A 26353-nucleotide genomic window follows, 5' to 3' on the forward strand; every position below is an offset into this window, starting at 1 on the left:
GGAAGCCGTGGTGACTATTTCAGTCTAGTCTCGGAAACGACATATTGTCACTTCTGTTGATCACACAGATCAGCCCTGGTACAACGGGAGAGGGGACTACGCAAGGGTGCGGATACCAAGTGTCAGGGGTCATTGGAGGCCATCTCAAAGGATGGCTGCCAAAGCAACTGAAGAATGTTTGGTTCTCATGTACTTTAGATGGTCCTTCTGGAATCTCACATGTGAGCACTTATAAGTAGTGCATGAAGACCATTCAGAGTTGACTTCTGAGGTTGCAATTAATGAGAGATTTATATACTTCCAGTCTCAGGAGATTAATGTACCTGGTACGGGGTGAAAATATGCAGACCTGATGCTCATATTTGTTTCCTACCCCTGCAGTGATAAAGCCAACAGGTTCCTTGAAAGAAATCTGATTATGTTTAATTACTCAAAAAGGCTGCACATAGATTTCTGCATGTAAAATATGGAAGAAAAACTCTTGGCTTTAAAACTTTTAAGCCATGTGTGGTCACAGGCATTCTCAGCCACTGGTCTTAGAAATGCCAGTTCACATGCTTGACTTTCAGTAGGACTGCATCTTAAATGGTCCTCAGGGACAGAGCTAAAGAAGGGAACTGTCTTAAAACATGAAAGGGACTCTTGGAGAAAGCCAGGTACTGTTACCCCTATTGTACAGGGGGATTAAGTAATTTACCCAATATTACAGAGCTAAGCATCAGATATATTCAGCCAGGAAAAAAGATTAAGTGCTCTCATTTTAGACTACATGCAGAATTGTCCCACTCATATCCATATTTCCTTTAGCTTTTTAAAAGGATTTATTAACCTATTAAAAATGAATGAAATATTAATTAAAAGAAGCACAAAAGCTAGTATTAAATAGAGTTAAAGTAATGTATTTGAATATTAAGAATTTCTAGCGTGTAAAAAAATTGCTTTAATTCCTTTTATAGGCAACTAGTAAATGTTTGTAGCAACTGACATGATACACAGCTGGCTTTCCTCACCAGGAAGAACTTCTTAAGGGGCAGACCCTAGCTAAGATCTCACCGTTGAGATCTTGAGAGGTGTTGACTTAGAGTCTTTGGATCTGAGTCAGAGCCTCCAGCCCGGGTCAGGAGCATGCACGGGAAGGAGGCCCATGACTATGGGGCTGGCTACGTACCACTGGTCCCACAATGAGCAAGCCAGCGATTTTTCAAAGCAAACTGGTCCAACAGGGCTTCTCTCTCCCCTGACTCTTGGCTGCTTTGAAACATTGAATAATACAACAGCAAAGTTAATTTTTTATATGATAGTGTTAAGGACGAATAAAGCCTGCAGGAGTAATAAGTTTTTAAAAATTGAAGAAAGGCATTGTCGAAAAATTTAAAATAAATAGGAAAGAGAACACTGGAAAGCTGTTATATACAGGCTGGAAATGTAATAGAGGAGAATTTCTCCAGGAAGTCTCCCCAGCAGGGCCTCAAGTCTTAGCCAGGGGAGTGTGAGAGCTCAGAGGGATGGTGGTAAGTGTTTGGGGTGCAGGAGGTGGGGATGAGTGTGGGAGCCGTGCGGGATGAGGGGAGGGCGAGTGAGAGGGTCTGGGGCCCAGCGAGGGTGTTTCCTCCAGAAGAGTCTACAGAGGGAGCAGTGCTCCTGTGCAAACACGTGGACACATCCCATCGAGTTCAGGCATTTTTCAGAATATGTAGAGCTGGGTCTTCCTTCTGGGTGACTTCATATGAGAGCTAGATAATGGGCTCATTAAATAGCCCCCCAAAAGGTGTACCTTGCAGCCCTCTGGGCTTGAGAACCTAGGAATTAGACCACCTGGTCTGTTAGCTGGAGTTTTGCTCACACCATGGCATTGGCCCCAAACTTCAGCAGACCACTTGGGTCCTCTTCATGAATGGAAATAACGAGAAGCCTAGTCTAGCTACGTGTCTTCTGTCGGACATCTGATTTAGAGGATTCCTTTAGCGATAATTACATTTCACCATTCACAAAGTCTTCCTACGTCTATTGTACAATATGTTTCTTATGACCACCCTAAGAGATTAATAAGGTAAACTAACGTAATTATCGTTCCCTTTTTTCCAGTGAGCCAACAGAGGCAAAGAAAAGTAGTGGTAACTCCCCAGGGTTACATCTGTAACCATCATGTTGCATGTGCTATGCATTGCCTCGTATCCCATTGAATCCTTACTGCAGTCCTGTAAGTTACTGTACTGGGAGAGCTTGAGTGACGTGCCCAGTAAATTGCTGCCTCCAGGGTGATAGAACTTACTCTCAAACCCAGAGAGTCTGGCACCAACCCTCCTATCTCTGCACAGTGAAATTTGAAAGCAATGGTTAAACTGCAAAGCTATAAATTAGCAGTACGGAGTGGGAGGGTTAAATACATGAATTTGGAGAATTATTTAACACTGGATTTGGAAACTGTACATAGGTACATAAAATTTTAAATCAATCCTTGGAGGTGGTATGATACAGTAAAAGAGCAGAGGTTTTGAAGAAAGGTGTCCTGAATTTAAACCCTGGCTTCCCCATTCACTGTTTTTGATAATTGTTTTTTATGTATTTTTTTTAATTTTTATTTTATATTGGAGCATAGATGATTAGCAATGTTGTGTTAGTTTCAGACGTACAGGAAAGTGATTCAGTTATACATATACATGTATCTATTCTTTTCCAAATCCTTTTCCCATTTAGGTTATTACAGAATATTGAGCAGAGTTCCCTATGCTATACAGTAGGTCCTTCTTGGTTATCTATTTTATATATAGTAGTGTGTGTACATGTCAATCCTAGACTCCCAACCTATCCCTCCTCCTCACCATACCCCCCCCACCCCCCCAGCCCGTAACATTCACTGTTTAAATGGATTTGACCAAGTCACTTCTTAATTTCAATCCCCAAATCTACAAAATGGAGCTTTCGCCACAAAACTTATATCATTGGAATATGATGAAACTCAGATAAGACATTGTCTATGAAGCCACTTTATAATTCTAAATTCTAATCTTTGTGTGGGGAGGGTCACAGATCATTCCCCATCTCAAAAGATTGATTGTTGATTTTCATATTTATTTTCTGTCTCTTTGCCTCCCCCCTCTATATTCACCTGTGGCATCTACAATAGTGCCAGGCACTTAGTAAGCCCTCAGCAAATATTCATTGAATGAATAAACATGAAAACCAGTAGAAATAATCATACTGGAATTTAATTAAAGAGAAGAAATTTTGAAAAATAACTCCCCTACTATCATTATTGAGACTGTTTCTCCCCTCAGCGTCCCATGTCTAGGGGAAATGAAATGTGTACCTAAACAAATACACACTTGCAGCATTTACACTTACATCCCCAATTGCCACTTTCTTGTGCTCAGTTAAAATAAATCACACAGAGCTTCCTCCCCATATTGTTTTCTGATCTTCACCAAGCTCTGCCAAGAGCTAGAGGGACAGCCCAGTGGGTCTCTTCTCTCAGCCTTGGGCACAGGGAAAAAGAGGATTTGAAGTAGTTGAAAGCACTTGTGAAAAAAAATATTTCAGCCTTCTGGTCTATTTGACAACCTGTGTCGCCCATACTTCATTACCTTAGCTCCTCTCGACGACTATGAAATAATTTCCCAATTCTTTCCTTAGCCGTGGTTGCTGATCAACATACGTGTTTCCATACTGATCAGTTCTTTTGATTTGCTGGGAGATGAGTCTGGGGACAGTCATCTCAAATCCACTGAGGAACAGGAAAGGCACCAATCTCTGTACATCATTAATATTTTAAAAGCTAATAATATTTATTAGCTTTAAGGATTGACTTACCAAGGTTAATATTTAAATCTGATAAGTTAATGAGTTCTACTTTTGTTTATTTTTTGCACGCTTAAAGAATTCTAATCTGTCTAGAGGAAACTTCTCTGTTTTTGCTGCCTCTCAGGGCAGCAGGCTATCTGCAAGTAGCACTGGACTGATAGGTAAGAGGCCAAGAAAATGATAGTTGGGACAGTTATTGATTAGCTGCATGACCCTTGACAAGTGACTTCATTCTCCATCTTTCCTTTGGTTTCTGAGTTTAAAAAAAAAATGGAAAGAGCCACTGATTTCCTACTTTGTGACATCGTGAGAAGACAAATGGAATATTTTGCGACACTGATTTCTTCTAGGTCTCGAGGGACCCAGACGAGTTTGTCTGATTTCTATTTTATTATACACTTCATTATGGATGACACTGAACCCTTCAGGGCACTGTGAAGGAACTTGGACTCCTTATTCCTCACAGCCTTGTCTGTGGTCAGCCTCAGCGCCATTTGTATTGCAGTAGTACAAAGGAGAGAAGTGATATTTTGCTGGGTCACAGAGAATGTCAGTGACAAGTTAGGACCAAACACAGGCAATTGTTTAGCTCATAAAGCCCCACAGCTTCCCGTGGATTATTTGTGGGTCGCATCTGAACCTTATGTTTAATAACAATAACCGCCACAAAGATTGCTGATTACTCAGATGTTAAGCACAGCCGTATTTCTTTGCAAACAAAGGCCCTCCTCACAGAATAAAAGGACCAATTATGCTTTCCAAGTAAGGTCCTTTTATTATTAGATTCCTGGGCATTTGGTGACTTATACCATTTATAATTCAATGCTCTTAGTGATAACAAAATAGCTGTAACCAACTGCTTGATAAAATACAGAGGATTCCAGAAACATAATTATGTTTTTTAAGAGTTAAATAGTGATATGAGACAGGGAATATAATTTCTTTTCTAACTCTTTTCCCGTGAGGCATGTGGTAAGCTTTCCTTTCCTACTTTGCTGCCAGAGTCCCACTGCGCCTGTGTGACAGCAAGAACTGTCCCTTCAGGTTAATGAAGGGATAACTAGTTTGAATCTTGTTTAGAATGAGGGATTGAGGCCACCAACATTTTGAAGCTACTCACATAATTTTCAGCATCTGATTTGCCAAGCAAATCAAGGCCTTAAAAACAAAAAACAAAACAACAAGCAAAAGGGTCCTGCTCCCTGAGAAACATAATGTCATTGTTAAAGAAATGGCAGCTCCACACGTATCTATGTGTCTTTATTGACGCCTACTGCACCCCACACAGAGAAGACCAAACTTTTTGGCTCTTGAAGGACCAGGACAGCAGCAGGCAGCACACTCTCCCCAACTGGAAAGTGGGGAATGATTTTAAATACATTGTGTTGACTTTCTTGCAGCCTTTTAATAACACATAGGTAGGAGGCCATGGAACTTCAGATAAACAAGGACTGAGTGAGTGTCAGTTGAGCTTGCTTCTGGAATGTTCTGGGGTAACGTTGAGATTTGGGGGATGAGGGTATGTTTTGGAAAGGCAGCTACTGGAGAAAATTATGTAAACCTGGTGCTAGGTATCTGCCTGAGGAAACTGGGTATAAGTTGAACTCTCATCAGCTTTAAGTTACCCTCCGATAGGCCCTGATGGGAACATAGCTACAGCCCCATCTTTAGTTCTGCTTAGACTTATACGCATGTCCCTCTTATCACAGCAAAAGACAGTAGCATCATTACATCTGGACGTGTTTTATGATTCCTCCTGGAAACAGCTGTGTTGCCTGTCTTTGTGTGGATACAGTTTTTTTAAAAATGAAAATCACCATGGCAACAGCTGCAGCCACTTATTACAGAGCAGTAGAAGTGTTGCTGGTATTTCTGAGGAAAGCTATGCTCTCAGAATAATGTGCCTCTTACAGTGGAGTGGATTTTTCCTGCTAACATTTCCATTTTTAAAAAATACAAAAGTACGAGAGTGTGTTCAAAAGAAATTTAGCAGGGAACTGGAGAGCTCAGGGAATTGGTAAGCAAGAATGGAGGCTTTCATCTGTGGCCCCTGAGTTAAAGTCCAGCTGTTTGTTGCTAGCTCCCAAAAATGGGATTCTAGGGAGAGCAGTGCTCATTATTTGTTTGTAGCTCCATGGTACCTAAATATGGTACTCTAAATAGAATTGCTTAATAGCAATGATAGTGATGATTAGAATTAATTGAAGCCAGTTTTCTGCTTCTTTTAGCACCACACCTTCCTTAGAACTTTGAGGAACCTCTGAATTTGGGGCTGTAGGACCCAATGTGCTCCATCTCAGCCAATAAGTGTAAAGTAGTTTAAGAGTAAGTTTCGGTTTTCTTTTAACTCAGCTCTGAGATTAGTGACATATTTCATAGGCTCATGCTAAATGTTCTGGCACTTTCTCTATGCTAAGCATTAAGAAGTAGAGAAAGGGAAGCTAGCAAAGAAGATTGCCACGACATATGTTCAAGACTTTGTACGTTATGGGGGGAGCATCTGCATGCTGAGTTTTGAACAAGTGTTTCATATTCCCTAAGCATGATGTCACATCATTTTAATGATCCCATAGACCATGTTCTTGATGGAAGCAGCCAGATAATTCGACAGGAAGTGTTTAATTCTAAGGAAACAGAAAAGCAATACCAATTTGGGGTACCTCATGGAAATAATAAAACCTCCAAAAGCTGTGGTCTCTAAGACTACAGATAAATAAGCCTTGAGCATAGCACAAACATCCGTCAAAACCCAAATCCTTCGCTCACTTCCAAAGAACTCTGACACCTGATGAGGTGCTTCAGTTGTGCAGGGGGGTGTGGCTACTTATGTCTCTGAATGTGTGTGTCTATGTGTGTGTGTGTTGAGAAAAGATTAGGATTTATATGATCTGCTCTCTCTCTCACAAAGTTCAAATCCCTTAGATAAAAGTTATTCCATATATTTTTCTGGTTGTTGGACCCTAAAGTTTTAGAGTGTATATTTCACCACCAAAGTTATACTTCATCTGAACTTGGTTAAACTATGTTGTGCCATGGTTTGTTTTCCTCCCGTCACTAGGAAGAAACAGAGAAGCCCATGGAGAAAGTTTTTGCCCTGGGCTATAGGCAACATTGCAAAAAGGCCCCATCTCATCCTATTCCAGGAAACGAGACTGAAAAACAAAAACTTTTCCCCTGTTAAACCCAGCCACTAGGGATTGTTTTATGTTTATTAGAAGACAAGGCAGCATATTAGAATCTATCGTGCAGCAAGCCGTCTGTCCCATCTCTCTCCTTTCTGCTGCCAAGTTTGTTTCCCATTCAAGCCAACCAAGCAACTGTTACACATAGTAAGCCAGAATTTGGGATTAGAACACCATTTGATGGACTCTCTCCAGAGAAATCTTCAGTGCTTGTGATTTACCCCTCCCCTTATTTCTACACTCTACCCATACCACCCGAACCCGTGCATTCATGGCATTGCATCATATGTTACTTGAGAGACTCAAGAGGAAGGTGACTCTAACAGTTTTATTTTCACTGAACTAGGCAAAAAGGGAGGACGTGCTGATTTAATCCTGATGCAGGAAAGGGAACACTGAGAGGAATGCAGCAGTAAAGAAGGGAGATAATCATTCTCTTCATAAGAAGTCAATACAGTTTCCTGGATCTGGTAGCCTCAGGCAGATGTTTGATACGAGTTGTTGGTTGAGAAGGAATCACCATCTGGCATGAAATGCATCTTAGTATAATTAATTTCTCATTTAATAAATGTATTCCATTTTGCTGGACCACCCTGAAGCCAAAGGAATATGATTCTGTTGGGAGGATCTTGGATCTGAAAGGTGGATCAGATCCACATTTGCTGCTGTGCTTAGGTCACAAGGAACCACTACCCCCAAACCTGGTGTGTTCAAAGGAGAACTCATCAAGGGTTGCATTTTGGGGAGACATCTGTCTTCAGGTCACTGGGTACTCCGTTTGGTACTACATTCCATTCTGATAGAAAAATAATGTTTTGATTATCCATAGAATTTAGCAGCAGCCCAGGACAGATATGCTACTTCCTGCCCGATAACAGGCAAAACATTGTACCTTTCAAACACAAACATTTTGTTATGCCTAGGGGAAAGTCTGGAGGAGAGCTGACCCTGTTCAACTTCAGTTTCAGTAGCCCTGTGGACCTTTTTTTTTTTTTTTTTTTTGTCTGCTGGTTTGCTATTAAATAAACACACAAAGGAAGAACTAAAGAAATATGCAGATAGATACTTTAAAGACCTCACCTCACCAGTAGAGATTACCAAAGGGAAGGACTTACCTACTGGGACCAGCACATAGAGCTACCCTTTTGATGATGCACACTTGAGGACGGTTTACTTGGGAGGGGGCCGTAAGGGAGAGACAACACGGGAGGTTTAGAACTGGGTTCTAACTCTGGTCCTACCATTTACTTGCCACGTGTCTTTGGCCACGTAGCTTAACCTTCCTCAATGTCATCAGTTTCTCCTTGTAATATGTAGATAATATTATCTCTCCTGTGGGGTTGTGGGAACGATTACAAATAATGTATACAAAATGTTGATGACAGTTCTGGCTTGCAAGAGGGCTTCAATAAGTGGCAGCTATTAGCATTGCAATGTGGAAAGCACAAAGTCCAAGAGGATTTTAACACTGAATATTTTGCAGGAACATACCATATATGCTTTCCAAATTCAGTATTTAAGACTCTAAAATTAAGCTGGCATTGCACGGACTGATCACTCAATTTACCAACAAACTTTTTTTTTTTAAGAAGATGTTGGGGGTAGGAGTTTATTAATTTATTTATTTTTGCTGTGTTGGGTCTTCGTTTCTGTGCGAGGGCTTTCTCTAGTTGTGGCAAGCAGGGACCACTCTTCATTGCAGTGCGCGGACCTCTCACTATCGCAGCCTCTCCTGTTGCGGAGCACAGGCTCCAGACGCGCAGGCTCAGTAGTTGTGGCTCACAGGCCCGCGGCATGTGGGATCCTCCCAGACCAGGGCTTGAACCCGTGTCCCCTGCATTAGCAGGCAGGTTCTCAATCACTGTGCCACCAGGGAAGCCCCCAAACTATCTTTTTATATCTTACTAGTTTATTTTATTATGGTTTGAAAAGCCAGAAATTATTATTTTTTTCTTGGTCGTCATTTTGGTAATTTACTGAGTCCTTTTTTTTTTTAAATCCAGAAGTTTGAAGGCAAAACGTTTTCAAAGTAAATAATTTAATAGAAGCAGCGTTCTCTTTCCTCTCCACTGCCACCTACACAGACCGGTTGGTGCCAGGGCCAAAGATTGTCAGGCAATCCAAGGCAGAAGATGGTAGAGGTGCTTGTCTGGTTCTCTGAGACCTTCCATTTCATTACATTCCCCAAATTCTGGCATTAAGTTTGTGGGGATTATCATACTTTTCCTGTGATGAAGTTACCTGGGGCTTCACCATCACACTCCATATGCATCCATGGTGCTGTAATCTCTAATTATGCACTGACCTCCTCCTGACGATGTTTCATTAGCATTAAGTGATAAAGCAGGCTTTTCACACACAAAAACATGGATTTTGCTATTTCTCTGCATAAGATTTTTTAGAGCTTCTCTCTCTCTCTTGCTCTTGCTATCACTCTCGCTCTCTTTCTCTAACACACACGCACACACGCACACACACACAAAATGGATATGAAAGCAGTACAGTCCTCTGTTGTTTGCATCTGAATGGCATTCTCCTCTTCTATCACTGGCTCACCTCTGTTTCCATTTGGATGCTTTCTAGCAATGGCCCTGAGGCATGTTTTTAAAAACTGGATTTTCCAAGAAGGTGGTAATAGGTTTTTTTTTTTTTTAACATCTTTATTGGGGTATAATTGCTTTACAATGGTGTGTTAGTTTCTGCTTTATAACAAAGTGAATCAGTTATACATATACATATGTTCCCATATGTCTTGCGTCTCCCTCCCTCCCACCCTCCCTATCCCACCCCTCCAGGCTGTCACAAAGCACCGAGCCAGTATCCCTGTGCCATGCGGCTGCTTCCCACTAGCTATCTACCTTACGTTTGTTAGTGTATATATGTCCATGCCACTCTCTCGCCCTGTCACAGCTCACCCTTCCCCCTCCCCATATCCTCAAGCCTGTTCTCCAGTAGGTCTGCGTCTTTATTCCTGCCTTACCGCTACGTTCTTCATGACATTTTTTTTCTTAAATTCCATATATATGTGTTAGCATATGGTATTTGTCTTTTTCTTTCTGACTTACTTCACTCTGTATGACAGACTCTAGGTCTATCCACCTCATTACAAATAGCTCAATTTCGTTTCTTTTTATGGCTGAGTAATATTCCATTGTATATATGTGCCACATCTTCTTTATGCATTCATCCGATGATGGGCACTTAGGTTGTTTCCATCTCCGGGCTATTGTAAATAGAGCTGCAATGAACATTTTGGTACATGACTCTTTTTGAATTTTGGTTTTCTCAGGGTATATGCCCAGTAGTGGGATTGCTGGGTCATATGGTAGTTCTATTTGTAGTTTTTTAAGGAACCTCCATACTGTTCTCCATAGTGGCTGAACCAATTCACATTCCCACCAGCAGTGCAAGAGTGTTCCCTTTTCTCCACACCCTCTCCAGCATTTATTGTTTCTAGATTTTTGGATGATGGCCATTCTGACTGGTGTGAGATGATATCTCATTGTAGTTTTGATTTGCATTTCTCTAATGATTAATGATGTTGAGCATTCTTTCATGTGTTTGTTGGCAGTCTGTATATCTTCTTTGGAGAAATGTCTATTTAGGTCTTCTGCCCATTTTTGGATTGGGTTGTTTGTTTTTTTGTTATTGAGCTGCATGAGCTGCTTGTAAATTTTGGAGATTAATCCTTTGTCAGTTGCTTCATTTGCAAATATTTTCTCCCATTCTGAGGGTTGTCTTTTGGTCTTGTTTATGGTTTCCTTTGCTGTGCAAAAGCTTTGAAGTTTCATTAGGTCCCATTTGTTTATTTTTGTTTTTATTTCCATTACTCTAGGAGGTGGGTCAGAAAGGATCTTGCTGTGATTTATGTCATAGAGTGTTCTGCCTATGTTTTCTTCTAAGAGTTTGATAGTTTCTGGCCTTACATTTAGGTCTTTAATCCATTTTGAGCTTATTTTTGTGTATGGTGTTAGGGAGTGATCTAATTTCATACTTTTACATGTACCTGTCCAGTTTTCCCAGCACCACTTATTGAAGAGGCTGTCCTTTCTCCACTGTACATTCCTGCCACCTTTATCAAAGATAAGGTGTCCATATGTGCGTGGGTTTATCTCTGGACTTTCTATCCTGTTCCATTGATCTATCTTTCTGTTTTTGTGCCAGTACCATACTGTCTTGTTTACTGTAGCTTTGTAATATAGTCTGAAGTCAGGGAGCCTGATTCCTCCAGTTCCTTTTTTCGTTCTCAAGATTGCTTTGGCTATTCGGGGTCTTTTGTGTTTCCATACAAATTGCGAAATTTTTTGTTCTAGTTCTGTGAAAAATGCCAGTGGTAGTTTGATAGGGATTGCATTGAATCTGTAGATTGCTTTGGGTAGTAGAGTCATTTTCACAATGTTGATTCTTCCAATCCAAGAACATGGTATATCTCTCCATCTATTTGTATCATCTTTAATTTCTTTCATCAGTGTCTTATAATTTTCTGCATACAGGTCTTTTGTCTCCTTAGGTAGGTTTATTCCTAGATATTTTATTCTTTTTGTTGCAATGGTAAATGGGAGTGTTTTCTTGATTTCACTTTCAGATTTTTCATCATTAGTATATAGGAATGCCAGAGATTTCTGTGCATTAATTTTGTATCCTGCCACTTTACCAAATTCATTGATTAGCTCTAGTAGTTTTCTGGTAGCATCTTTAGGATTCTCTATGTATAGGATCATGTCATCTGCAAACAGTGACAGCTTTACTTCTTCTTTTCCGATTTGGATTCCTTGCAATAGGTTTGAATAAAAATCTAATGAATACACTTAATCCAGAGGAGACAGTGAGGTATAATTATTGAATTTCACCCTTTATCTCAAAGACTTTGTAATTTCTATATAACCTTAGTCCCATTTAAATAGTAAAGTTCAACACTAGCTGGTAGCATAACCAGTTAGTGGTGGGTAGAATGGTAATACAAAATAGACCTGACCAAAGAAATCCAAAAAACAAAAAAACAAAATGAGAGAGCGAGAGAGACCCCCTACCATAAAAGGAGCAGAGGGGAATTATCCCAAAGCAGCCTTCCCCACCTGCCACTTGCCCTCCAAATAGGAGGGGCCGCATCTCCAGCACCTCCTTCTGACCCACCCTGGCTACCAGTTTCTTCCCTTGCAAACAATATGAACAATTCACTAGTTTTTAACCCATCTTACAGAGAGACATCTATATCCCAAATGCTTTTTATTACCAACATGTTACTTATTTCATAATTGAGCCATCAAGGAACATTTCTCTCCCAAATTCCCTGTTTCTCCCATGTGCTCTCATGACATATAAATAAAGACAGTAGATCTTTCGAAGATCTTGCCATGCGTGCGCTGAACAAAGCCTGGGAGCTGTTGTGTCTCACACATTCTGATTGACCTAAGGAGAGCCAAGCCCTGGTAGTGGTGGTGGTGATGGTGAGTGACTTTGGATGTTTTGAATCAATAAAGTTGACATAAGCTAAACAAACCCTGAAGAGAGAGTAGGATTGATTCAAGCCACAGTTAATTTATGCTTCACGATGTTATCTGCTGTACTTCCTCTGTCATTTATTCCTGTGTAAATACAACTCTCAAAACATCCCCTTTCTCTCCAGATATACTTAGATGTCATTATTTACTGACATTCTCCCGTGCATTGCCTGCTAGCCCACAGCTGCCATATACGACCCCTACCCGAGCAGGCAGTGAGTGAAAGGCCATGGCTTAAGCACGGGGTTTCCTCCATGACCCCACTCCTGTTTCTTGTACCTTGGTCTGGTTATCCGATTTTGTCTCTTATCTCCCCTTCTGTAGATCACTGTTCGCCTCAGCTTCTGACCACTCCCTCCTTGTTCTGCCATCAGAATTTGTGTACCCCTACTTCAGTGGTATTTAACCTTTTTGAGGTCATGGAATAAACGGTGAAGGTGTATGAAAGTTAAGGACTCTCCTTCCAGCAAAGTGCTTGTGTGCATTTAAGTTGGGTTCACATCCATCCCTGGACTCCCTGAATCATTGATTCCCTGGCTGCCTTGCTGGTTGTATATATACTCATTGTGGCTTGCTCACCTGGGTCTAACTTGAAGTGTTGTACTCACCTGCCTCCACCCCAGTCCTCCACCAAGCCTTCCAGTCTGCATTTTCCCCAGCCTCTGACCTATTGTCCACCTAGATGTGCAAAACCTATCTTCTTGAACCTTTAAGACTGCTTCAGGGCCCAGGGCTCAGGGCTCTAGCCCTAGGAGCTTGTGCTCCTTCACAGCTCAGCAATGGCCTTGGTAAATGAAGTGTTCATCCTGGTGCTTGGCATCTGACTCCAAGTCTTCGTAACTATCTTTATTACATGGGTGGGAAAAACCTATTAATTGCTTGAGTTAGAAATCTCTCGATTTTTACAAGTTGTATTCGTTTGAGATTCAAATATACTGTGAAGTCTACATTGTTATCCTAGATAAAGCTGTATCCTGAAGATGCAGTATCAGAGATGACTCTACTGTGGAACTTTAGCATTCTGCAATATATACTTTATAGCAACTGCTAGACACATATAATGTAATTTAAAAGCATTATGTGGAAGCAAAACCCACTTTGGTAAGATTTGTTGGTCCACAGCTCCCATGCTTCAAACATAAAATCAAAATCTGTGGAGGGGAGGCAACATACCTATGTGCTTTGCTCCCAAAGATAAACTTGTACTCAAGCAAAATTATCTGCAACTCTATTTAGTTGCAGCTCTATTTAGGGATGCAGATTCTCAATTAGGTTGTGATTTGGGGCCCAGATGCTCACTTAATTGCTAATAAATAGAAGCACAGGAGAAGGATCTGGGAATATGAGTTGATCAGTGCAAATATTTTCTGGGAGTTGGCTTGTCACCAGGTGAAACTCCATCAGGCTGTCTCAGGAAGCTGTTTATAACAGGAGTGAGTTTTGTTTAACACAGGAATGAAAGGCACCCAGATTAGGAAAGCTTTTCATAGGACATTGTCTATGAAAAGTCCTTTGACCCAGCCAGAGGAAGCTAGTGTGTCATTCAGCCCCTCATCTCTCTGTCCTCAGCCCACAGCATCTGTGAAGCACTGCAGGCCCCAATGAAAGCAAGTGCCTGTTTTCGGATTCTTTTTATCTCTATGTAGCGTGCAGTGAGCTGTGAATTGGTGATCACCATGAAAGCAGCTCCATCGATTTCATGATTTTTCCTTGATTGTTGCTGACCCACAATTCTATACGACTTCATTAGATACTTTCTGTTCATGAACATTTTTGCTTCAGGTATAGCAACGGGATTTCTGTGGTATGTCTATCTTGGTGTCCCCTTCTCCAGCAAGGCTGCTGGAAGTTAAACTCTGCTGGATTTGTAAAATCCGTGGATCTTTTGGTCTTAACTGTTATTAACAATTTACATGCATCTTCTTTTTTGATACTATCCCAATAACCTTCTGCTTTACAGACCTTATTAAGAAAAAGATGAATTCAGTACATGATCTAACTCTAAATGTATTACTCATTCCACCTCAGAAGACTCTTATAATGTTCTGACACCTTAATTGGAATTCCTGAATGCCTCTATATTCTTAGAAGAAGAGCTCAGTTTTTATTGATTTCTTTTGAGCAAATGGTGAACGATAATCATTCCAACAGTAATATTGATATAAATAACAGCAACAACAATAATAACAGCTCACACTTATGGAGTGCTTTCTGTGTTCCAAGTAGAAGCACTGTACACGTATTAACCCAGTTAATCCCCACTCTATGAAGGAGGCACAATTGTTATTATCATCATTTTTTAGATGAAGACACTGTGACACAAGTAAGTAATTACTATAAAGAGACAGTAGTCATCAAGAGACATGAAGTGTACATAGTTTCATAACAGACTCATTCGATGTGGAGAAGAGCCCTCCATGAAGAAATCCTGGCCTCCAAGCAGCCGTAGGTGGTCAGCAAAACTCCTCATATCGAAATGAATAGATTCATTAATGCAGTTTTTTTCTTACAAATTAGTACCAGAAGTCCTAAAATCTTAACCTTCTGTGAGTAGTCTTTGCCTCTATCCTATGAACGTGAAACGTTTGTTGAGTTATTTATCTGTGTGTACACTCAGGCGACGGATCCTAGTGTTTTCCCTTCCCAGTCTACGTTGCACACGGGCTTTCACTAGTGAGACCTGAGTTGAATGGCTGCCGCTCCAGTTACTAGTGAGTTACTTGGGGCAAATGATTTACCATCCCTGAGTCTGTTTATCTCTAAAATGCAAATACTTTCTTCTTCATTACATGTTTGGAAGGATCAAATGAGGTGAGATATATAAAGTTACTTCATTTCTCTAAGCCATAGTTTCCTCATCTATAAAATGGAAATCATAATAGCACCTACTTCAGGGGGTCACTGTGAGGGTTCAGTGAGATAATGTTTATAAAAATGCTTAACATAGAGCTTGACACATAGTGAATGCTCCATAGTAACAAATACAGCGAATTATCTGTATTTTGAGTTCTCAGTAAATGTTGGAGCACCTGACCCCCTTCTCCATTTCAACCTTGGGGATTAATATTTGGTCTTTCTTACACCTGTTAATGATTGTATTTTAATTTTAACTAGATTTCCGTCTTTAGTGGCAATTAACCTACTTTTCTACATCTTTTTATATCTATTATGACTAAAAGTTTCACATATTACAGTACTCTTTGGAGCTAAGATTTCATTAGTGAGGATTAAAGGAACTGAAAAGTTGGAGAAAGGGTTGAAGTTCCCATTAGATCATGAGAATTAGTGTCTCTCTCTCTCTTTTAAACAGGTTCACAGTGGTGGGATTCAAATTCCTGTTTCTGCTTCAGAAAAGAAAGAGAGCAAACAAAATAAGAAGAGTATTTGCGAGTTATTTTATCTTTAGGACTATCTCTGATTCACTTTCCTCTCAATATTAGGTGCAAGAGAAAATTTCTCAAAGCCCGCAGACTAATACAATTCTGACAAGACTTTTCAGGCTGAATCGCAAAGTAATTTAAGATGTCCTTTCAAAGAAAATGTACATATAATTCATAACAAACCTCCTTTAACTCTTCTTCCCTTTTAACCAATTTTAAGCTCAGAGCTCTCTTTGTCACTTTAAAGTTGGAACTTAATGGACCAGAGCCACTTAGGAATCTGTCAAAGACTTTATTCCGTGCTGAAATTTGTAACTGTTCTTGATGTCATTATCAACATGGCTCCCACCTAAATCATCGGCGCCTTCATTGCATCCCCACTGAAGTACTGCCCCTTGCTCGCTGAATACTCAGCCATTTCCAATGGCAGGATTTGGGTAGCCCAGAAAGCCAAGTACCCTCCATCCCTCTCTTGATAGTCCTGGAGGAAGCTGGAAATAGGTAGGGAGTCAATGACCCTGGGGGCGGGAGGTTTCTCGAGGCCACATTACCCAACTGTCTAGTCCATGAATTTTCTCCATAACACCCTGACAGGTAACTCTTTCATTCTATGTTTAAGTATCTCCAGCGACAGAGAACTTGACTTTTATAGATCTCATTTCGTTTTCCATCAGATCTAAGAATTAGGAAATTCTGAAATAGAATATAAAGCTGAAATCTTTCTCCCTCTGATGTTTCACTCGTGGACTTTACTTTGCCTTCTGGAAACACAAAGAACGAGGCCAGTCCTTCCTCTGCATGACCGCCTTTCAAATGCTCACTGTAGCTGTTTCTGCTAAACTCATCTATCCTTTAAACTCCCCTCCTTCCTTACTTCTTCTTCCCCACCACCCTACTCTTTCTCCTGTGGTCTGCTATGGTTTGTCAGGCTTCGTTCAGATGGTGCCACCCAGACCAAAGAAGAAAGCCCCGTCTGATCCAGCCATGGGGGAGGACAACGGGACCATGCTGACTCCTGTCCAGTTTCCTCTACTGTTATTAACATAGCCTTCACCTGGAATGTTCTATACCATGCTCCCCTACCCCAAACCCTCCAGTGGATGCCCTTTCACCCCTAGAGGAAAATCCTAAGTCCTAAGAAAGTCCCGAAAACTTCCACAAGACCTGGCCCCAGCCCAGTCTCCAGCCCTGTCTCCTACCACTTTCCCCTTGCCCATTCCCCTCCAGCCACACTGCCTCTGCTTCAAGGACTAGAAAACTCTCCCCACTCTTTTCATGCAGGACTCCACTTAATAATGTTTCTCAGAGAAGCCTTTCCTGACCATCCTAAGTAAAACAGCACCCTCATCACTCTCTATTCCATCCCTTCACGCTGCTTTCTTTTTCTTTTCTGTCTCCTCTGCCCTTAAATCGTATGTTTACTTGCTTAGCTATTTATTATGTTGATTTCTCCACTGGAACGTAAGGAACATGAGGTCAGAAGGTTTGTTGTGTTCCCTGCTGGATCTTTAGTGTCTAGAAAAATGTCTGCACATAGTAGGTGCTCAAGAAACATTTGTTGTTAGAATGAATCCATTAATTCAGCCTGAGATCATATTATTCTGGGGGCAGCCATGATATACTAACTCATACTTCCCACAAAATTCTCCGTGTCTTGTGGTGCCACACGTCAAAATGGCAAAGTGATATTTGTCAAGGATTTGGAAAAATCACTGTTTGGTGTGAATTTGGACCCTAAGGGAGCGGTCATTAACTAAACAGTCCTTCAGAAGCTGCAAGAGTTCATTAATGTGCCTCCTGAAACACAGCCCTTGACCCTGCAGGGCTGTTGCCCTTGGGAAGGTGAGACCCTGTGGTTCTAACTCAAGCTCAGTGAACTTCTGGCCAGAACCACTTATTATTAAAAGGCAACTTTTCTAACTTCCCAGGGTGCCTGGAATGCCCCCAATTCCTGAAGTCATTATGTTTTACAGCAGGTTCTCTTGACAGAACTTCATCAGCCTTTGGCAGGACATAAGCCAGAATAATGGGCAAGCAGATGCCAGAATGAATTCCAATGTGTTCACACAATTCTTGCCCCCATAAAATCAATTCCTTATTCATAATTAAGCAACTTCTTGAGAAAGTGCAGGTTGGTAGAGTTATTAAAAGGTAAATAATAGATAAGAATCCACTTGTTTCTTTTTCGGGGGGGGAGATAAACAATTTTAAACACAAAATAGCACTGTAATTAGTTTTTCTTCTACTTTCTTCCCTGTGAAACTCAGGGCCAATCAAACAGAGCAGCTTTTACAAGTTTCTATCACCCCTCTATGTTGCATTTCTCCTTAAAATGTATCCTTCAGAGCGGAATGACAAGGCAACTCTAGATAGATGGGGAGGAAAGAAACTAGAAGCATCCGGACATAAAGGTCACAAGATGCATCATCCTGTGGGTTTTTGCCTGTTTTCCAAACTGGGTTTAGGAAGCAGACCTGAAACAAAAGTTGCTAAATGCCTCCCTACTAAAAGGAGCATCAGTGGTCCCCAGCACTTAGAACCACACACCTCCCAACAGGCTTAATTGGCAACAGAATCAGCCTCATTTCCTCCAATTCCTGCCCCATCTCCTTGGTCTCAAAACAGTGTATGAAAGGAGTGGGAAAGAAAGGGGGTCCTCCTTGGAGAGACTGCAGTGTTTGAGGTGTGAAGCTGTCACCCCTCCCCGTGAGGGAGCTTCCTCTCCCCTAAGTCAAGTGGAAGGAACGCCACTGGAATCACCCCAATAGATGGAGGCTGCCTGCAAGAGGAAGGCTGCCAGCTTGTCCCCAGGGGAGGAACTGCAGAGGGGCTGAGCCCCTCTCAAAATAGAGCAGGGAAGGAGGTTCTTGGATGTGTCTTCTTGGAGTGAGAGAGCAGAAGAACACAGGGACTGGCCTACAGATTTCTGGAAGGAGTCAGCTGGAGTCCTCTGTGTCAGCAGGACCTGAAGACTCCCTAGTTTGCTGTGTTTGGGGAGTGGGCAAGGTGAGCCCTCCTAGAAGAGTGCTCCATGGTCCATGGAGGGTGCTCAGGGGTGCCCCAACTAAAGGGGACTGGAGATCAAGGGAGGTGTGAGAGCCACCAAATTCCCCAAGTGGACCCTGATCCAAGCCATAGAAAAGGGCTGGGAATATATACAGCTGGCAGGGCAGAAGGAAAACTGAATGGTCCCTGTGAGGAGATTCTTCATAAATTGGAGGTGCCACCATGTCAGCAGGGGCTTCCAAGAAACGGACCAAGCAGTGACAAGAGTGAGGCCAGGGACCCTGTCCATTGTGGCCAAACAATTGGCCACAAAAGGTGGAGAGCTTGGCTCCCCATCACTCCTCCATGCCTCTAACACCAGGGGGCGCTGGTGCTCAGGAGGGAGGTGGAGGGGAGCATTCCTGAGCACTTTCTTTGCTTTGTTTTTTTTGGCTGCGTCGGGTTTTTGTTGCTGTGCGTGGGCTTTCTCTAGTTGCAGTGAGCGGGGCTACTCTTCCTTGTGGTGCGCGGGCTTCTCATTACGGTGGCTTCTCTTGCTGCGGAGCACGGGCTCTAGACTCACGGGCTTCAGTAGTTGTGGCACGCGGGCTCTAGAGCACAGGCTCAGTAGTTGTGGCGCACGGGCTTAGTTGCTCCGCGGCATGTGGGATCTTCCTGGACCAGGGCTTGAACCCACGTCCCCTGCATTGGCAGGCAGATTCTTAACCACTGTGCCACCAAGTGTGCCACTCCTCCCTTTCAAGTCATCCTGCCTGCTGCTCTAGAATATTCTGCAGGGAGAAGAAGAAGCTTGCTTTGAAGATTTAGGTTTTAAGCTGGACAGCACTAAGTTGTGATAACCGAAAGGAACTGAATAATGGAATTTGACCAAGACATCATTGATGAAACTATACACCCAGCACAAAGAAGGATTCAATATAGTACAGTTGGAAGAATCAAGAGCTCTGTAATAAACTGGTGCTAGTAGTTTAAATTTTTTTGTTAGGGATTAAAGATTTGGCAGAGAAAATGGAAGGTCCTTTTTGTATATCTTTGGCTATAGTAATCATCTTCCCATCTTTTTCTTGATTACATTCATAGAAATTCAAAAAGGGATGTGATGTATATGCTTAAAACTTTCCTTTTAAAATTTTAAAGTGGCATTGATTCATGTTAACAAGAGAAGTGAGACTGGACCGGGAGATAAGAGAAGCAGGTTGTCCCAATCAGGCACCCAGAATATTGAGTAGATTGTGGGAGTTGGGAGGACCTGTCAGAGGCGAACATCATTATGAAGGAAGGCTGCCCAGGAGCTTGAGGTTGTTGAGTAGTTTCTGTGAGGGAAAATAATGGGGAAAATATTTTAGCAGTAGCGGTAAAGAGTAACAGGAGTGGGTGGTGATGGAAGCTGGGTGGTCTTGAGAAAGATTGTAAGAATCAGGAGAGCGATGACTCCATAGGGTCCAGAATGGGAAGATGGCCAGAGTTTTGGAAGGGCTGGCATTGGCGGCAGTGATGGTGGTTCCATTTATAGAATACTTTCTATACGTGATCTCATCTTCACTCTCAGCATGATTGCAATAACTTCTTCCCTACTTCCTCTTCTTTCGTTTCCTCCTCGCCCCCCTTCTCCTTCTTCCTCATGGCTGGCATTTATTGAGCATACGTGCCACATGCCATTCTACACAAAACAATTTGTATGATCAAATGATCCCTGATACCAAGAGATTCTAGACCAAGGACCAGTCAGAGTGTGAGAGAGACAGGTGATGACATCTCAGTTCTGTTTTGGTTGAGGTACTCATTAGACATCTAGTTGGGGATACTTCTTTTAGAACTAAACCAATCTCTCAGTTTGAGAAAGAGACGGAAAGACAGACAAACAACACAATGACGAAGAAGAAGGAAAAGAAGAGGAAGGGGGAGGGGGAGGAAGATGGGTTATTTGAAGAAGGATGATTAACTTAAGAAATGCTTATGTAGTTCTTACTATGTGCCAGGTACCATTATGAATGCTTTATAAACATTAACTGATTGACTTCTCATAGCAACCTTCTGTGATATGTACTATTATTATCATCCTCATTTTAGTATCATTTTTTAAATTATCATCATCATAGGAAACTGAGGTGCATATAGTCTAAGTAACTTGGTCAAGTTCACACAGCCGGTAAGTGGCAGAGCTGAGATTTCAACCCAGATCTCAGATTCAGATACTATGCCCTTAACGCTACCTAAGTTGCCAGGGGGGTTCCTGTAGGAACATCGTAAAGATGAAAAGATGGGTTGTTGAGAAACACTGGAGTTTCGATGGTGTCTGTGAGTCTTAAACGATACAGCGAAGGGCTTCCCTGGTGGCGCAGTGGTTGAGAGTCCGCCTGCCGATGCAGGGGACATGGGTTCGTGCCCCGGTCCGGGAGGATCCCACATGCCGTGGAACGGCTGGGCCCGTGAGCCATGGCCGCTGAGCCTGCGCGTCCGGAGCCTGTGCTCCGCAACGGGAGAGGCCACAACACTGAGAGGCCTGCGTAACGCAAAAAAAAAAAAAAAAAAAAAAGAAGATACAGCGAGCAGTGTGATCCTTATTCATGTGGCTATCATCAAAGGAATTTAGGATATTTCATCCATTTCAAAAATTTTGAATAAAAGATACGCATATTTATTTCTGAGACTGTATGCAATACACTACCATCAAAATAGTTTTTGGTGAATAATCTGTTCCTGAACAGAATGATTCAGAATCAATAACCTGGACTAATATCCAATTTATAAGATGAATATTTAAACACCACTGTGTATTTCCGGTCATGTCATTTTCAAGGATATTGGTTCTATCCAACTCAAACATTGTTTTCCAGAAATCTGCAGATCACAGATCTATCTTCACCAGCATGTGCTATAAACAGTGTCTCTTCAGAGTGGTGTCCCTCTGAAGGGACAAGGGCAAGCACCACACAGATTAGCAGAAAGTCCAGTTCCTCTTCCCTGCCTCTCCCCGCTCTGATATTTGCATCCGCTAATGGTTCAAGCATCTCCCTTGGTGCACGGGAGGAGGTATTTCCTTTTTAAGTCCAAAGTGCTGAAACCGTTAGAACATGATCTTCTGTCCTTTCTCAGGTTGAAGGTAGAGAACTCTACAGATGCTACCCAAACCCATGGTCATTTCCGAAAACACCCTCTGCAACTGCTGCTCCATAATCCAGAGGCTTAGTGTTGAAGCTGAAAACCAGAGCCCAGAGAGATGCCTCCTTTCCAGGGCTTAGAGCCTGGAGGAACAACTTCCTAAAATCCTGGCAGTCAGGAGAGATACAATGTCTCTGGGACATAAGGCCCCTGCTTTCTTTGCCTCACTCCTCACCAGCAGCCAGAGGGCTTTGCCTGCAGAATGTCCTCTGCTAAACTTGGGGAGATGTAACTCAAGTTCAGTCTCCTGGCCTGTTCTTGTCCTGGAGCACATCCCTGTCCAGGCTGCTGAGGACGCTCCTTTCCTCCTTAATCCACGGACCCAAGAGCCCCGCGCAAAACGTGACAACCTACTGGCGTCACTTCTATGGCCGTTTCCTCCCTGGAGACCCTGCTGTTCCCATGCAAAAGTGACTTTTCCCTCTGCAGCAACCTAGAAGCACAGTGTGCTGGGAGGGGACCCACACCCCATCGGCCCGTAGTTGGAACCAAGGCCTTGTTCAGCCACAGCGCTCTGCCCTCTTTCATTGTGAGCCTGTGGAAGTTCTTAGCAGAATGATGATGATCATGGCAGTGATGGTGATGATGGCCAGCATTCATTGAGAGCCTATTTTTTGTGCACATGATCAGCACTCAATGAATGGCCCTACAACCTATAAGATAAATATATAGGCGTTGTGGGTTTTTTTTAATCTTAATCGGGTTTTTTTGGCCACATCCTGAGGCATGCTGGATCTTAGTTCCCCAACCAGGGATCGAAACCGTGCCCCCTGCAATGGAAACATGGAGTCTTAACCACTGGACTGCCAGGGAAGTCCCTCTTATTTTTTTTTATAGGTTTTTAAATGTACCTCATATTCTCACACATTTCTGTGGGATACGTAATGTTATGGCCATTTTATAGACTTTGAAACAGAGCCTGAGTGATGGAGTAACTTAACCAAGGCCATACAGCCAATAAGGATGAGATCTTTGACGCTCAAGCTAAGAGTCTCCAGTGTTAACTTCAAGCTTGCATTGATAACCCTAAAAGTACCCACGACATGACTACATATAGTCAATGCCTAATAAAAACTCTTGTAGATGATGATCATTTGAAAGATGACTAGCTTTTGCAAGCCTCTTCTCCTCCTGCATTTCTTCCTTATTTCCTTCCTGCTTTCCAGTCAGCCTGCCCTCGTTCCCTCAACCTGTATATAGCCTGCCACGGGCCGGGCATCAGGCTGTGTCCTGGGCATAGAAGCAGGACAAAGACCCAGGCCAGGCCTAGCAAAGCTGAAGTCCAGGAGCAGAAGGCAGGCACGAAAGCAGGTTTCCAGGAGGACCCCTGCGTCTCACCTGCTAGTGGGATGGGAGAGGAGGGCTCTGTCGCCCCATGCAAGGTGCTCCACACTCTCCTGGCACATGGGAGAGTGCTTCTCGTGTTCCATCCACACATGGAACCCAAGGTTCTGGTGCCTGAACTCCTATTGCCCTTCGAATCAGAACCACACTCACTCAACGGTCCTGATGTGGGTTCATGTTTGCCTCCCAACAAGATCACTTTTTCAAGGGAGAAACAAGAAATCTACATTTTGAACTTAGTAGCTATATGATCTTCATTTCTCTGACTCTTCGTTTCTGTATTTTATTTTTAAAAAGGAGGGGGGAGAAAAGAAAGAAAAAGACGGATGACCATATACCTGCCCTAATTACCTGGCAGAGATGTTATAGGATCAAATACAGTTATAATGCAGGCATAAGAGGACTAAATATTACATAAATGTGAGGGCTTTTGTATATTCTTAAGGTGGAATTTAAAGCTCTGAGTGATGCCAGCTACCTGCCTTTGCCCCTCCGCCAGTGCCCACATATGTGCTGTCAGGCTCCAGCCATCACTATATAGTTCCACGTTGAAGTGCCCTCAACTCTCCTGCCTCCTTGCCTTTGCTTCCACCCTTTCCACTACCTGGAATGCCTGCTGCCCATCACTGACTGTTGGCTTGATCAAATGCCATCCCCTCTATTCTAAACTAGTGCCCCTTTCCTCATTTGCCCCATTAAATGTTGCACATCTCTCACAATCACTCTCAGCACTGTGACTGACATGAGCTAGCTGTCTTCTCTATCTTAGGCTTCTCCGCCTATGCCTTGCATATGGTCAGTAAAATGTTTGTTGACTCAAGTTCTGCTTCTCCTTTCCATGCCCTTCCCTGCCCGCCCGCCACTCCCTGCATCGAATCCATCACCTGGTACATAGCAGGTACCCCATGCATCTCGACTAACATCCTGAAGTGCTTTAGGGCTGGCAAATCAATGAACGAGTCTCCATAGGTCAAGGAGAATTAAGTAAGCTCTTCCCTTCAGTTCAATCAGGTCTCACAGGGAAGGTATGAAATTTGGCTGCACCCTTTTGGGTGGGGATCAGAGCCCAGGAAGAAAACAGCATCTCCCAAAATGCAGACTATGAACCAGTGGAGATACCCAGATGATTTTAGGTGACACAAAGGGGAACTTTGTTTTTCAAATTTAATAATTACATAATCTCATGTGTATTAAAAAGCAATATATGAAGCAACTCAAAACTATGATTTCGTAAATATTATTTAATAAAAGCTTTTGCATTTGAATAAAAATGAGTTGATTTAAGAACAAACATTACATAAGTAATGATACGGAATATGGCCAAAAGAAGTGATGGCGGTGCTTCAAGCTAGGGAAGCATTGGGACAGAGAAAACACTTCCAGCGAGTGCAAAGGTGAAGATGGGGTTGAAGAGATGCCTGTTCTGAGGATCAGATCTGCTGGGAGCAGCCTTAGGAATTAACAGAATTATTTACAAAACTGTGTTACTGTGCAAAAACCTTTGTTTGGAAGACAGATAGCAACTGGAATGTTTCCTCATCACTACTGTTTTTTTTTACACACGCAGCCATGGGCACCAAGTTTCCGAATGGCCATGGGGTTTTACACCCTTTCCCAGGACTGTCAGCTATAAAGGACCCAAATATGGGTTTGCTTTTCCTTTTTATTCTTCAAAGCACAACACTTTACAGAAAGAAGAACACTTCAAAGGCAATCCCTTTCTCATATACATAACAGGGCTCCATTTGAGATCCACATTCATCTTCCTTATCCAATTACATGATCAAAGCAGAAGTGTTTGAAACAACCTAATCAAAAACTGGGCAGAAGACCTAAATAGACATTTCTCCAAAGAAGACATACAGATGGCCAACAGGCACGTGAAAAGCTGCTCGGCATTACTAATTACTAGAGAAATGCAAATCAAAACTACAATGAGGTATCACCTCACACAAGTTTGAATGGGCATCATCAGAAAATCTACAAACAACAAATGCTGGAGAGGGTGTGGAGAAAAGGGAACCCTCTTGCACTGTTGGTGGGAATGTAAATTGATACAGCCACTATGGAGAACAGTATGGAGGTTCCTTAAAAAACTAAACATAGAATCACCATATGACCCAGCAATCCCACTACTGGGCATATACCCAGAGAAAACCATAATTCAAAAAGACACATGCACCCCAATGTTCATTGCAGCACTACTTACAATAGCCGGGTCATGGAAGAAACCTAAATGCCCATCGACAGACAAATGGATAAAGAAGATGTGGTCCACATATACAGTGGAATATTACTCAGCCATAAAAAGGAATGAAATTGGGTCATTTGTAGAGATGTGGATGGATCTAGAGACTGTCATACAGAGTGAAGTAAGCCAGAAAGAGAAAGACAAATATCGTATATTAATGCATGTATGTGGAACCTAGAAAAATGGTACAGGTGAACCGGTTTGCAGGGCAGAAATAGAGACACAGATGTAGAGAACAAACATATGGACACCAAGGGGCGAGAGTGGTGGTGTGATGAATTGGGAGATCGGGACTGACATATATACACTAATATGTATAAAATGGGTAACTAATAAGAACCTGCTGTATAAAAAAATAAATAAAATTCAAAAAAAAAAAAAAGCAGAAGTGTTTGGCCTACTTTGGGGGTTTAAAGATATCCAGGGAAAAACTAGAAACATTTAAAACTACCTTTTTTATGCCACACATTTTCCTGGAGGAGAATTGGAACCCACTCCCCCTGTTCTCTCTTAACTAGTCTTTAGACACAAAAAGTCAGGTCAGAGAGTTAACGTACTCTCATCATCCAAGTCACAAGAGATTCAGTTACATCTCTGTAAAATCCTATCTAATCTCAAGTCAGTGTGTCTGGTGTACTGTTTGCTCTCTAAGAGCTACAAGGTCCCTCCCAGCAGCCGCTGAGAAAGTATTGATTTTGTCTGATTAGCTTTAAAGACCTTGTATTA

The 26353-nt window shown here is 42.2% G+C and overlaps 1 protein-coding gene across 1 annotated transcript in view; it reads left to right on the top strand.

Moving 5' to 3' along the window:
- Positions 1-26353, top strand: part of SLC9A9 (solute carrier family 9 member A9) — a 538561-nt gene that overhangs the window by 225652 nt on the left and 286556 nt on the right. The window lies entirely within an intron of this gene.

The sequence above is a fragment of the Tursiops truncatus genome, chromosome 4 (assembly GCF_011762595.2).
Source record: "Tursiops truncatus isolate mTurTru1 chromosome 4, mTurTru1.mat.Y, whole genome shotgun sequence".
NCBI lineage: Eukaryota > Metazoa > Chordata > Mammalia > Artiodactyla > Delphinidae > Tursiops > Tursiops truncatus.